Genomic DNA, 15,054 nt, shown 5'->3' with positions numbered 1-15,054 from the left:
AACTATCAGTGCTTTAACAAAATGAATCAATGAACATTATATATGAATTGAATAAGATATTGTTTTCAAAGCACATTGCATAGAGCTTAACAAATATTATGCATATAACCTTTATCGTTATTACACAAGGTTAGAATGATTGAGCAGAGCCAATTTTCAAGTACTTTAGAAGTGAATTAGAAAAGTTTACGTGTAAAAACTTAGTTTATCTAGCTGTTTGGAGAGGTAAGCCACGGGGCGGTAGGAAGGCCCCACAGGCTGGGCAAGGAGTCCAGTGGCCATTCCGGCCCATTCATCCACAAAAAGGTGAAAAGGTCGGTTTGGGTTGGGCAGAGAAAGGGAAGGAGAAGATATCAGAGCGTTACGGAGGGTGAGAAAGGCCTGTCGAACGGCGGAAGGAGAGGCATTAAAAAGGAATGGAGGAGAAGGCGGAAGATGGCGGAAGAGTAAGACGCGGAGATCACCTTCCTCCCCACAGATACACCAGAAATACATCTACACGTGGAACAACTCCTACAGAACACCTACTGAAGGCTGGCAGAAGACCTCAGACCTCACAAAAGGCAAGAAACTCCCCACGTACCTGGGTAGGGCAAAAGAAAAAACAGAGACAAAAGAATAGGGACCGCACCAGTGGGAGGGAGCTGTGAAGGAGGAAAAGTTTCCACACTCTAGGAAGCCCCTTTGCGGGCGGAGACTGCGGGAGGCGGAGGGGGGAGCTTCGAGGCTGCGGAGGAGAGCACAGCAACGGGTGCGGAGGGCAAAGCGGGGAGATTCCCGCACAGAGGATCGGTGCCGACCGGCACTCACCAGCCCGAGAGGCTTGTCTGCTCACCCGCCGGGGCGGGCGGGGCTGCGAGCTGAGGCCGGAGCGCAGGGAGAGGACTGGGGTTGGCGGCTTGAACATAGCCTGAAGGGGTTAGTGCACCACAGCTAGCCGGGAGGGAGTCCGGGGAAAAGCCTGCACCAGCCGAAGAGGCAGGAGACTTTTCCTTCCCTCTCTGTTTCCTGGGGCGTGAGGAGAGGGGTTTAAGAACGCTGCTTAAAGGAACTCCAGAGACGGGCGCGAGCCGCGGCTGAAAGCACGGACCCCAGAGACGGGCGCGAGCCGCGGCTGAAAGCGAGGAATCCAGAGACGGGCGCGAGCCACGGCTGAAAGCGCGGAATCCAGAGACGGGCGCGAGCCGCGGCTGAAAGCGTGGAATCCAGAGACGGGCGCGAGCCGCGGCTGAAAGCACGGAATCCAGAGACGGGCGCAAGCCGCCGCTAAAAGCGCGGACCCCAGAGGCGGGCAGGAGACGTTAAGGCTGCTGCTGCCGCCACCAAGGGGCCTGTGTGCGAGCACAGGTCACTCTCCACACCCCTCTTCCGCGGAGCCTGTGCAGCCCGCCACTGCCGGGTTCCCGGGATCCAGGGACAACTTCCCTGGGAGAGCGCACAGCGCGCCTCAAGCTGGTGCAAAGTCACGCCGGCCTTTGCCACCGCAGGCCCGCCCCGCACTCTGTGCCCCTCCGTCCCCGCCGGCCTGAGTGCGCCAGAGCCCCCAATCAGCGGCTCTTTTAACCCCATCCTGTCTGAGCAAAAAACAGACGCCCTCCAGCGATCTACACGCAGTGGCAGGGCCAAATCCAAAGCTTAGCCCTGGGAGCTGTGAGAACAAAGAAGAGAAAGGGAAATCTCTCCCAGCAGCCTCAGAAGCAGCGGATTAAAGCTCCACAATCAACTTGATGTACCCTGCATCTGTGGAATACCTGAATAGACAACCAATCATCCCAAATTAAGGAAGTGGACTTTAGGAGCAAGATCTATGATTTTTTCCCCTTTCCTCTTTTTGTGAATGTGTATGTGTATGCTTCTGTGTGAGATCTTGTCTGTATAGTCTTGCTTCCACCATTTGTCCTAGGGTTCTATCCGTCCATGTTTTTTTTTAATTTTTTTTTCTTAATAATTAATTTTAATAACCTTATTATACTTTACCTTCGTTCTTTCTTTCTTTCCTTCCTTCCTTCCCTCCTTTAGACAACGAATCATCCCAAATTGAGGAGGTGGTCTCTGACAGCAAGATTTAGGATTTTTCTCCATTTACCTCTTTTAGTGAGGGTATATGTGTATGCTTCTGTGTAAGATTTTGTCTGTATAGCTTTGCTTCCAACATTTGTCCTAAGGTTCTTTCCGTCCCTTTTTTTTTTTTCTAAATAAGAAGTTTTTAATTCAATAACTTTATTATACTTTATTTTATTTTTACTGTATCTTCTTTCTTTCTGTCTTTTTTCCTTCTTTCCCTCCTTGCTTCCTTCCTCCCTCCCTCCCTCCCTCCTTTCTTTCCTTCTTGCCTTCTTTCCTTCTTTGCTTCTTTCTTTCTTTCTTCCTTCCTTCCTACCCTCCTTTCCTTCTTTCTTTCCTCATACTTCTACTAATTCCCTCTACTTTTTCTCCCTTTTATCCTGAGCCTGAGGATGAAAAGCTTTTGGTGCTCCAGCCAGGAGGCAGGGCTCTGCCTCTGAGGTAGGAGAGCCAACTTCAGGACACTGGTCAACAAGAGACCTCCCAGATCCACATAATATCAAACGGCGAAAATCTCCCAGAGACCTCCATCTTAACACCAGCACCCAGCTTCACTCAACGACCAGCAAGCCACAGTGCTGGAAAACCTATGCCAAACAACTAGCAAAACAGGAACACAACCCCACCCATTAGCAGAGAGGCTGCCTAAAATCATAATAAGACCACAGACACCCCCAAACACACCACCAGACGTGAACCTGCCCACTAGAGAGACAAGATCCAGCCTCATCCACCACAACACAGACACTAGCCCCCTCCACCAGGAAGCCTACACAACCCACTGAACCAACCTTAGCCACTGGAGACAGACATCAAAAACAGGAGGAACTACAAACCTGCAGCCTGCAAAAAGGAGACCCCAAACACAGTAAGATAAGCAAAATGAGAAGACAGAAAAACACACAGCAGATAAAGGAGCAAGATAAAAATGCACCAGACCTAACAAATGAAGAGGAAATAGGCAGTCTACCTGAAAGAGAATTCAGAATAATGATAGTAAGGTTGATCCGAAATCTTGGAGATAGAATGGACAATAGATTGGACAAAATGCAAGAATCAGTTAACAAGGACCTAGAAGAACTAAAGATGAAACAAACAACGATGAACAACACAATAAATGAAATTAAAAGTACTCTAGATGGGATCAATAGCAGAATAACTGAGGCAGAAGAACGGATAAGTGACCTGGAAGATAAAATAGTGGAAATAACTACTGCAGAGCAGAATAAAGAAAAAAGAATGAAAAGAACTGAGGACAGTCTCAGAGACCTCTGGGACAACATTAAACGCACCAACATTCGAATTATAGGGGTTCCAGAAGAAGAAGAGAAAAAGAAAGGGACTGAGAAAATATTTGAAGAGATTATAGTTGAAAACTTCCCTAATATGGGAAAGGAAATAGTTAATCAAGTCCAGGAAGCACAGAGAGTCCCATACAAGATAAATACAAGGAGAAATACGCCAAGACACATTTTAATCAAACTGTCAAAAATTAAATACAAAGAAAGCATATTAAAAGCAGCAAGGGAAAAACAACAAATAACACATAAGGGAATCCCCATAAGGTTAACAGCTGATCTCTCAGCAGAAACCCTACAAGCCAGAAGGGAGTGGCAGGACATACTGAAAGTGATGAAGGAGAAAAACATGCAGCCAAGACTACTCTACCCAGCAAGGATCTCATTCAGATTTAATGGAGAAATTAAAACCTTTACAGACAAGCAAAAGCTGAGAGAGTTCAGCACCACCAAACCAGCTTTACAACAAATGCTAAAGGATCTTCTCTAGGCAAGAAACACAAGAGAAGGAAAAGACCTACAATAACGAACCCAAAACAATTTAGAAAATGGGAATAGGAACATACATATCGATAATTACCTTAAATGTAAATGGACTAAATGCTCCCACCAAAAGACACAGATTAGCTGAATGGATACAAAAACAAGACCCTTATATATGCTGTCTACAAGAGACCCACTTCAGACCTAGAGACACATACAGACTGAAAGTAAGGGGATGGAAAAAGATATTCCATGCAAATGGAAACCAAAAGAAAGCTGGAGTAGCAATTCTCATATCAGAAAAAATAGACTTTAAAATAAGGACTATTAAAAGAGACAAACAAGGACACTACATAATGATCAAGGGATCGATCCAAGAAGAAGATATAACAATTGTAAATATTTATGCACCCAACATAGGAGCACCTCAATACATAAGGCAAATACTAACAGCCATAAAAGGGGAAATCGACAGTAACACATTCATAGTAGGGGACTTAAACACCCCACTTTCACCCATGGACAGATCATCCAAAATGAAAATAAATAAGGAAACACAAGCTTTAAATGATACATTAAACAAGATGGACTTAATTGATATTTATAGGACACTCCATCCAAAAACAACAGAATACACATTTTTCTCAAGTGCTCATGGAACATTCTCCAGGATAGATCATATCTTAGGTCACAAATCAAGCCTTGGTAAATTTAAGAAAATTGAAATTGTATCAAGTATCTTTTCTGACCACAACGCCATGAGACTAGATATCAATTACAGGAAAAGATCTGTAAAAAATACAAACACATGGAGGCTAAACAATACACTACTTAATAATGAAGAGATCACTGAAGAAATCAAAGAGGAAATAAAAAATACCTAGAAACAAATGACAATGGAGACACAACGACCCAAAACCTGTGGGATGCAGCAAAAGCAGTTCTAAGGGGGAAGTTTATAGCAATACAAGCCCACCTTAAGAAGCAGGAAACATCTCGAATAAACAACCTAACCTTGCACCTCAAGCAATTAGAGAAAGAAGAACAAAAAAACCCCAAAGCTAGCAGAAGGAAAGAAATCATAAAAATCAGATCAGAAATAAATGAAAAAGAAATGAAGGAAACAATAGCAAAGATCAATAAAACTAAAAGCTGGTTCTTTGAGAAGATAAACAAAATAGATAAACCACTAGCCAGACTCATCAAGAAAAAAAGGGAGAAGACTCAAATCAATAGAATTAGAAATGCAAAAGGAGAGGTAACAACTGACACTGCAGAGATAAAAGAGATCATGAGAGATTACTACAAGCAACTCTATGCCAATAAAATGGACAATCTGGAAGAAATGGACAAATTCTTAGAAATGCACAACCTGCCAAGACTGAATCAGGAAGAAATAGAAAATATGAGCAGACCAATCACAAGCACTGAAATTGAAACTGTGATTAAAAATCTTCCAAGAAAGAAAAGCCCAGGACCAGATGGCTTCACAGGCGAATTCTATCAAACATTTAGAGAAGAGCTAACACCTATCCTTCTCAAACTCTTCCAAAATATAGCAGAGGGAGGACCACTCCCTAACTCCTTCTACGAGGCCACCATCACCTTGATACCAAAACCAGACAAGGATGTCAGAAAGAAAGAAAACTACAGGCCAATATCACTGATGAACATAGATGCAAAAATCCTCAACAAAATACTAGCAAACAGAATCCAACAGCACATTAAAAGGATCATACACCATGATCAAGTGGGGTTTATTCCAGGAATGCAAGGATTCTTCAATATACGCAAATCTATCAACGTGATAAACCATATTAACAAATTGAAGGAGAAAAACCATCTGATCATCTCAATAGATGCAGAGAAAGCTTTTGACAAAATTCAACACCCATTTATGATAAAAACCCTGCAGAGAGTAGGCATAGAGGGAACTTTCCTCAACATAATAAAGGCCGTATATGACAAGCCCACAGCAAACATCATCCTCAATGGTGAAAAACTGAAAGCATTTCCACTAAGATCAGGAACAAGACAAGGTTGCCCACTCTCACCACTCTTATTCAACATTGTTTTGGAAGTTTTAGCCACAGCAATCAGAGAAGAAAAGGAAATAAAAGGAATCCAAATCGGAAAAGAAGAAGTAAAGCTGTCACTGTTTGCAGATGACATGATCCTATACATAGAGAACCCTAAAGATGCTACCAGAAAACTACTAGAGCTAATCAATGAATTTGGTAAAGTGGCAGGATACAAAGTTAATGCACAGAAATCTCTGGCATTCCTATACACTAATGATGAAATATCTGAAAGTGAAATCAAGAAAACACTCCCATTTACCATTGCAACAAAAAGAATAAAATATCTAGGAATAAACCTACCTAAGGAGACAAAAGACCTGTATGCAGAAAATTATAAGACACTGATGAAAGAAATTAAAGATGATACAAATAGATGGAGAGATATACCACGTTCTTGGATAGGAAGAGTCAACATTGTGAAAATGACGCTACTACCCAAAGCAATCTATAGATTCAATGCAATCCCTATCAAACTACCACTGGCATTTTTCACAGAACTAGAACAAAAAATTTCACAATTTGTATGGAAACACAAAAGACCCCGAATAGCCAAAGCAATCTTGAGAACGAAAGAAGGAAGTGGAGGAATCAGGCTCCCTGACTTCAGACTATACTACAAAGCTACAGTCATCAAGACGGTATGGTACTGGCACAAAAACAGAAAGATAGATCAATGGAACAGGATAGAAAGCCCAGAGATAAACCCATGCACATATGGACACCTTATCTTTGATAAAGGTGGCAGTAATGTACAATGGAGAAAGGACAGCCTCTTCAATAAGTGGTGCTGGGAAAACTGGACAGGTACATGTAAAAGTATGAGATTAGATCACTCCCTAACACCATACACAAAAATAAGCTCAAAATGGATTAAAGAACTAAATGTAAGGCCAGAAACTATCAAACTCTTAGAGGAAAACATAGGCAGAACACTCTATGACATAAATCACAGCAAGATCCTTTCTGACCCACCTCCTAGAGTAATGGATATAAAAACAAAAATAAACAAATGGGACCTAATGAAACTTCAAAGCTTTTGCACAGCAAAGGAAACCATAAACAAGACCAAACGACAACCCTCAGAATGGGAGAAAATATTTGCAAATGAAGCAACCGACAAAGGATTAATCCTCAAAATTTACAAGCAGCTCATGCAGCTCAATAACAAGAAAACAAACAACCCAATCCAAAAATGGGCAGAAGACCTAAATAGACATTTCTCCAAAGAAGATATACAGACTGCCAACAAACACATGAAAGAATGCTCAACATCATTAATCATTAGAGAAATGCAAAGCAAAACTACAATGAGATATCATCTCACACCAGTCAGAATGGCCATCATCAAAAAATCTAGAAACAATAAATGCTGGAGAGGGTGTGGAGAAAAGGGAACCCTATTGCACTGCTGGTGGGAATGTGAATTGGTTCAGCCACTATGGAGAACAGTATGGAGGTTCCTTAAAAAAACTACAAATAAAACTACCATATGACCCAGCAATCCCACTACTGGGCATATACCCTGAGAAAACCAAAATTCAAAAAGAGTCATGTACCAAAATGTTCATTGCAGCTCTATTTACAATAGCCCGGAGATGGAAACAACCTAAGTGCCCGTCATCGGATGAATGGATAAAGAAGATGTGGCACATATATACAATGGAATATTACTCAGCCATAAAAAGAAACGAAATTGAGCTATTTGTAATGAGGTGGATAGACCTAGAGTCTGTCATACAGAGTGAAGTAAGTCAGGAAGAAAAAGACAAATACCGTATGCTAACACATATATATGGAATTTAAGAAAAAAATGTCATGAAGAACCTAGGGGTAAAGCAGGAATAAAGACGCAGACCTCTTAGAGAACGGACTTGAGGTTATGGGGAGGGGGAAGGGTGAGCTGTGACAGGGCGAGAGAGAGTCATGGGCATATACACACTAACAAACGCAGTAAGGTAGATAGCTAGTGGGAAGCAGCCGCATGGCACAGGGATATTGGCTTGGTGCTTTGTGACAGCCTGGAGGGGTGGGATGGGGAGGGTGGGAGGGAGGGAGATGCAAGAGGGAAGACATATGGGAACATATGTTTATGTATGACTGATTCACTTTGTTATAAAGCAGAAACTAACACACCATTGTAAAGCAATTATACCCCAATAAAGATGTTAAAAAAAAAAAAAAAACTTAGTTTAAGTTAAATTTAACTGGCCTTAAGGGAGAAATAGACAGCAGTGCAATAAGAGTAAGGGATTTTAATACTCCAATTACATCAGTGAATAATTCATCCAGATAGAAATTTATAAGAAAATATTGACCTTAAACAGCAGATAGACTTAATAGATATATATAGAACATTCTGTTCAAAAACAAAAGAATATACATTCTTTTCGAGTGCACATGGAATATTTTTGAAAATAGATCATATGCTGGGCCACAAAACAAGTCTTAATAAATTTAAAATGATTATATTAAATTATCCTATGAAGTAATTTTTTCTGACCACGATGGTATGAAATAGAAATTAATTACACAAAGAAAACTAGAAAACTTGCAAATTATTCTGACATTATTTTCTCTATTAAATTTCCTAATTACTAATTATTGGAATGCTGTTTATTTTTTATAAGCTTATCTTTTTTTTTTTTTTTTGCAGTACACAGGCCTCTCACTGCTGTGGCCTCTTCTGTTGTGGAGCACAGGCTCCAGACACACAGGCTGAGTGGCCATGGCTCATGGGCCTATCTGCTCTGTGGCATGTGGGCTTTTCCTGGACTGGGGCACAAACCCATGTCCCCTGCATCGGCAGGTGGACTCTCAACCACTGTGCCACCAGGGAAGCCCCTATAAGCTTATCTTGTTTCCAGCAATCTTATTCACTCCATAATTACTTTCAAAGTTTCTTGATTCACTTGAGAATTTTAGGAATAATATTATATTTTCTAAATTTAATGAAAATTTTGTCTCTTCCTCTTGCAAGCTTGTATAACATCACTTTTAGGTAACAGATGACAACTTGTTCTCATTTCTAACTCAAGTCTTATCATTAATAATAACAATAATAATAACATCAACAATATTAATTGGATTATTGCTATGTGTCAGAAAATATTTTAAGCATTTTGCATATACCCCTATCTCTTCCATCAAATTTCATGGGTAAATATTATTATTTCTGAAATAAAGAAATACGTGACATATTAAAGTCATGCATAGCCTTTCAGAAGCAGAGACAGAATTTCAGTGTGGTCTGGCTTCAGGATTTACCTTAGCCAGTACTATATACATCTTACATTGATTTGAATAGTTACCTTTTGTCATGTAGACAAAGATCATTTCTATTCTTAGTTTATAAGATAGCTTATTATGAATATAATTTTTTCAAATAATTTACTCCATTTTTTGAAATATAACCATATATTTTGGATGATTTATTTATTTATTTATTTTGGTTTTTCAGTAATCTCTATTTTTTCCTATTAGCTTGTACTGTTGTTTCAATATTATATGATCAAATGTATGTTTATCTTTTTATCTTACTTATTTGAGTCTGAGTGCTCATGTCTTTTCTCAGTTCTGGAAAATTTGTAGCTAGTTTTTTTTCAATTATTTATTTACTGTCTTTGTTGTTTTACCCTTCAGGCATTCTATTTGATAGGATCTATTGAAACAATATTGATATATTATTATTAACTAATGTGCATACTTTATTCAGACTTCCTCAGTTTTTTGCTAATGTCTTTATCTCTTCCAGAATCCCATCCAGGATGCCACATTATGCTTAGTTGTCACTGTTTGTGGCAGTTCCTCTGATTCCTTTTGATGACCTTGATGGTTTTGAAAAGTACTGGTCAGAGGATTTGTAAAACCTCCCTCAACTGAGATTTGTTTGATTTTTTTTTTCATGACTAAACTGATTTTATGAGTTCTGGTGAGGAAAACCACAGAGATGATAAAGTGCTATTCTCATCACATCATATAAAGGGAACATACTCTCAACATGATTTATCACTGTTGATGTTTACCCTGATCACCTGGCTGAAGTAACGTTTATTCAGTTTCTCCATTAAACAGCAGTCTTTTTTCTCCCTCCTCTATACTGTACTCTTTGGAGAGATGTCACTATTTGCAGCCTAAATTTAAGGAGTGGAGAGTTATCTTTCACCTTCTTGAAGGAGGAGTATCTACATAAATTATTTGGAGTTCTTCTGCAATGGATAGTTGTCTATTCTCTCCCATTTATTTATTTACTTGCTTATTTATTCACATCAGTATGAACTCTTTGATATTTATTTTATACTTTTGGTTATAATTCAATACATCTTCATTTTGTTGCTCAAGTTGTCCCAGCTTTGGCCATTGGGAACTTTTTCAGATGGGTCTTCTATCCCTTTGACTGATCTTCATAAATATGAGGGTTTTGGACTTTTGTTTGTGTGATTGTTTTTAGTTCTTTCTTACTTTATAGTATTACAAGATGCAAGGAAATATATGTGTGTACATGAACCTCTGTATATACACATATTTATATAATTTACAAATATTTCCATACATAGCCATCTGTATTTATTGTAACCTAAACATGAGCTCATACTGATGGTTCTAATTCTAATCCATTAACACATGCATATTTCTAGCCTCCCATCCTTCCTTATATTTTTCTCCTACATCAACAGTGAGAAACTTGGCTCCCACTAGCTTAATTGCTCAATTTCATTATATGTGTACAGTATTATTAGAATTGTTAACCCCTACTTCCAAGGGAAACAACTTTATCAACTAGTATATAGTGCTTATATCCAGTTTATTTGCCTTTAGTTTTACAGACTCCACTTATTTCTAACATTACTTAAGTCAACACATCTTCCCTCACCCCTCTCAGTGAGGTTGTTTCATATATCTGTAATACAGTTAGATTATTTTGTCACATTCTTCATTCTGTTCTGGGATTCCCCCAACCTCTTAAAAGATTTTTTAAATTTTCATACATAATATTTCACTTCATGCTGTAATTTGCATGGATTTTGACAAATGCATATTGTCATATATGCACCTTGACTGTATAATACAAAAGTTTCACTTCCTTAAAAAATGCAATATGCTTTATCTATTCAACCCTCTCCTTCTCCTGCCAAGCCCCTGTTAAGCACTAATTTTTACAGTCTCTAGAATTTTACCTTTTCCATACTGCTATATAATGGGAATTATATAGTGTGTAGCCTTTACAGACTGTCTCCTTTCACTTGGTAATATGCACTTAAGATTCATACATTTTTTTTTCTTTGTGGCTTGATAATTCATTTCTTTTTATTGCTGAATAATATTTCATCATATGGATATACCACTGTTTATCAGTTCATCCATTGTTTATAAATAAATCTACTATAAACATTCATATGTAGGGTTTTTGTGGACATAAATTTTCCAATAAATTGGGTAAATAACTAAGAGCACTGTTACTGGATTATTTCACTTTGTAAGGAACTGCCAGACTGTCTCCAAAAGTGGCTGCACCATTTTAGAATCCTCCCATCAATAAATGTGAGTTCCTGTTGCTCCACATCCTAATTAGCATTCGATAGTGCCAATTTTTGGGATTTTAGCCATTCTAATTGGTGCATAGTGATATCTCAATATTGTTTAATTTTCAATTACTTAATAAAAAAAGATGTGGAGCATCCTCAGAAATTGAACTCATATGGAAATTTCAAGGTCTTCCTCTTAAAGTGATATTTGGAATATAGCAGATTCAACCACGAAGTCAGCAACTCAGTCGTTCTAAGACTATGCATATATACTCCTCATTCCTGAGACTGCAGTTTGCTTGATACCTGTGCTTTACATTTTGGGAAGTGATGTGTAACAATTTATTTTCTCAGGTTCCTTTTCAGTTGGGGAGTTTGGCCATTCCTCCAGGAGCCAGCTTCAAAAAGTGATTATTACTCTAGTCCCTCTTCTTTTGCAGAACAATTTCAGTTCCTTTTATCCTACTTGAGCTAAGATCTAATCCATCATGGCTTGTCTTCTGATGGTGATTCTAAAAGGCTTGTGACTTTAGCCCTGTTTATTTCTTTGAGTTTGAATTTCAGTTTTGTTTCTCATCCACAGACTTTTAAAAATGTTCAGGTTTATATTTTTTAATTTCTATTTTTTCATTATTCATATGAGTTTGTACCATGTCAGGACATGGGCCTCATGATCCTCATCTCCTATTGTTATTCTGTAATGCTCCACTTGATCATTGCCACAAACTGTGAATTACTCCTATCCAATAGAACAACAAAGGTGATGGGATATCACACCCATGAATATCATTACATAAGATTGCAACCTGTCTTTCTAACAGATTTTCTTTCTGCTGGATTTGGAGAAGAAAGTTGCCATGTTGTGAGCTGCCCTATGGAGAGGACCACATGGTAAAGAACTAAAGACAGCTCTGACAACCAGCAAGAAACTGAAACCCTAGTCTGAGAGCCTGTAAGGAACTGGATTCTGCCAGCCACTATGTGAACTTGGAAGTGGATTCTTCTCCTGTCTTGTCTTAGATGAGAGCCCAGCCCCAACTGACACCTTGATTGAAACCTTGCAGAGGAATAAACTAAGCCATGTACAGACGGTTGACAGACAGAAACTGAAATGTTAAACATGTTTGAAGCTGTTAAGTTTGTGATAATATTTTTAAGCCACAATAGATAACTAATGTATGCCAGGAGTATATCAAATTGTGAACAGTGCAAAGCATCTTGAGTAGAAAACTCAGTCAATTTCTAGATAATGCTTATAAACTTTTGAAAATACAATGGTTTATGAGACAAGATGAAAATTTTAAAATAAAATATTGAAGTAGAACAATACAATGTTGTTAATGAGTCAGGCCAAGCACAGTCATTCACTCTACATTATTAAACACCTTGTATGTATTATTCACTGTGCTGTAGTTACATAACTAAAAACGTCAAGTCCTCTTCTCAATACTTGATACTTTCATCACAATATAACACCATTCAACTTATCTATCTTTGAGAATAGAACTATTTCCCAATTTATTGTTCAGATTACATTGGATACTTTTATATAAAACTGCTTTATAATACTAAAACCCTTATGTTTTATAAGCCTTTATTGTTCCCCAAAGAGAAGTAGATTATGTGAGTATAAATACAACTCACATAGTAGTATAGTATATTTCTATAAAATATAAGAATTAGGTTTTTAAATGTCACTTAGGTAAATAGGAGTTACCTCATCTCTGGAAAATGGGTTATATTATAATGACATATTAAGTCAATAGAAATGTCATTACAGTATAAATATGAACCTTCCTTAAAGGACACTGAGACATTAAATATGCTTATTTCAAATGCCAATGAAATAACATTTATCTATAATTGTTTAAAGTGAAGAAATTTTTTTCTGCAATCATTAATGTTAGATTATTTTATATATGGTGATACAAATTAATTACTTAATCCAAATTAATAAGCTTTTCTAAATCTATCATCAAATCTTTCCATTTCTGCCTTCAAAGTAAATCTAGGCTCTGACCATTTCTCACCACCTCCCCTACTGCTACATACCACCGTCATCCCCTATCCATCATCAGATCTCTCCACTCCTGCAATAGCCTTCTAACTGGGCTCCCTTGCTCCACTCATTCCTCAGCAGTTTATTCACTATACAGGAACCAGTAATCCTTTTAAAACTTAAGTAGAAAATGTGCCTTCTACTCAGAATCCTGCAATAGCACTCTATTTCACTAAGAATAAATACAAAATCCCCTACAATGGCTTATTTTATTCTACAAAATTTGACTCTCATTATGTTTCTGATCTCATATATTACTCCTCCCACTTGTCTTTTTACTGGCCTTGTTTTGTTTTTGCTCAAACAAGGATCCTCCTCTTTCAGAACTTTTGCACTTGTGTTTCCTCTGCCTGGAATGTTCTTTCTACAGATATCTTCATGTATCCTATAGGACTTTGTTCAGATATTGCCTTCAATTGTCATCTTACCTCACCATGGGAATTAAAATGGCAATCAACCCACATTTCACCCAGCACACAATTTATCTTTCTTGCTTTATTTTATTCCATAGGAACTATCAGCATACGCTTGTTTATTGCCTACCTCTCCATGAGCAGAATATAATTTACATGAGAGGAAGGATTTCTGGCCACTTTTGTCTGATTCCAAAACAGTACTTGAAACAGAGTGAGTACTAAATAAACATTTTTTATGAATAAATAATGTGCACTATACCAAAGGAACAATTACTGAAAATTTGTGAATCGGTATTCAATGTCAATTTTTACCATAGAAACACAAAGAGATTCAATTGCCCATACATTTTTAACAGTAAGTTATATGTAGGCCAAAATAGAATTCTGCTTGTCATTTCATTATAGTATCTACGGATACTGAACTGTGTTTTATGATGGGGAAACATATAATTGTTAAAAGTTAGGTTTCTGGAATTGACAAATCCAGTGGTAAATTCAACTCCATATTTACCAGACTTTGAAATATTACTTAACCTGCCTAAATTTCAGTATTCTCATTTGTAAAATGGTAATTGAAATAGTAGCAACATCATTCAGCTACTGTCAGAATTAAATGAGATGATACAAGTTAAGCATCCAGCATAGTGCCTAGAACATTGTAGTATTCCATAAAAGTTAGCTCTTCCTAATAGTATGAAATATCTCATTATTCACTATGAGTGGACACAATTTAGTATATTGATTAATTGTGGAGGCTCAGACGTCAGACATACTTGGGTTTGCATCTCAGCTCCAACACTCACCAGCTGTGTGATCCTTGGTACACTATTTGACTTCTATGAATCTCAGATTGCCCATCTGTGAAACTAGCATTCAAAGGCCCCAACTCAAAGGGTTTGATGGAAGAGTTGCTTGAGATAGATGTGTATTTATCACAGTGCCTAGAACAGAGTAAGCACTAAAATATATTAACTCTTAATACTGGATGTTAGAATGGGAAGGTATCTGTATGGTATGCAATTAAGAGAGTAAGTAATACCTCTACTTCACCACCCCTACCCACTCCACATACAACATACATGTAAACAGACAGACACAAAAATTCTTTGTCTCAGAAGTGTTCTTTAGGCA

This window comes from Globicephala melas, chromosome X (assembly GCF_963455315.2).
Source record: "Globicephala melas chromosome X, mGloMel1.2, whole genome shotgun sequence".
NCBI lineage: Eukaryota > Metazoa > Chordata > Mammalia > Artiodactyla > Delphinidae > Globicephala > Globicephala melas.
Note: the sequence above shows the minus strand (reverse complement) of the source record.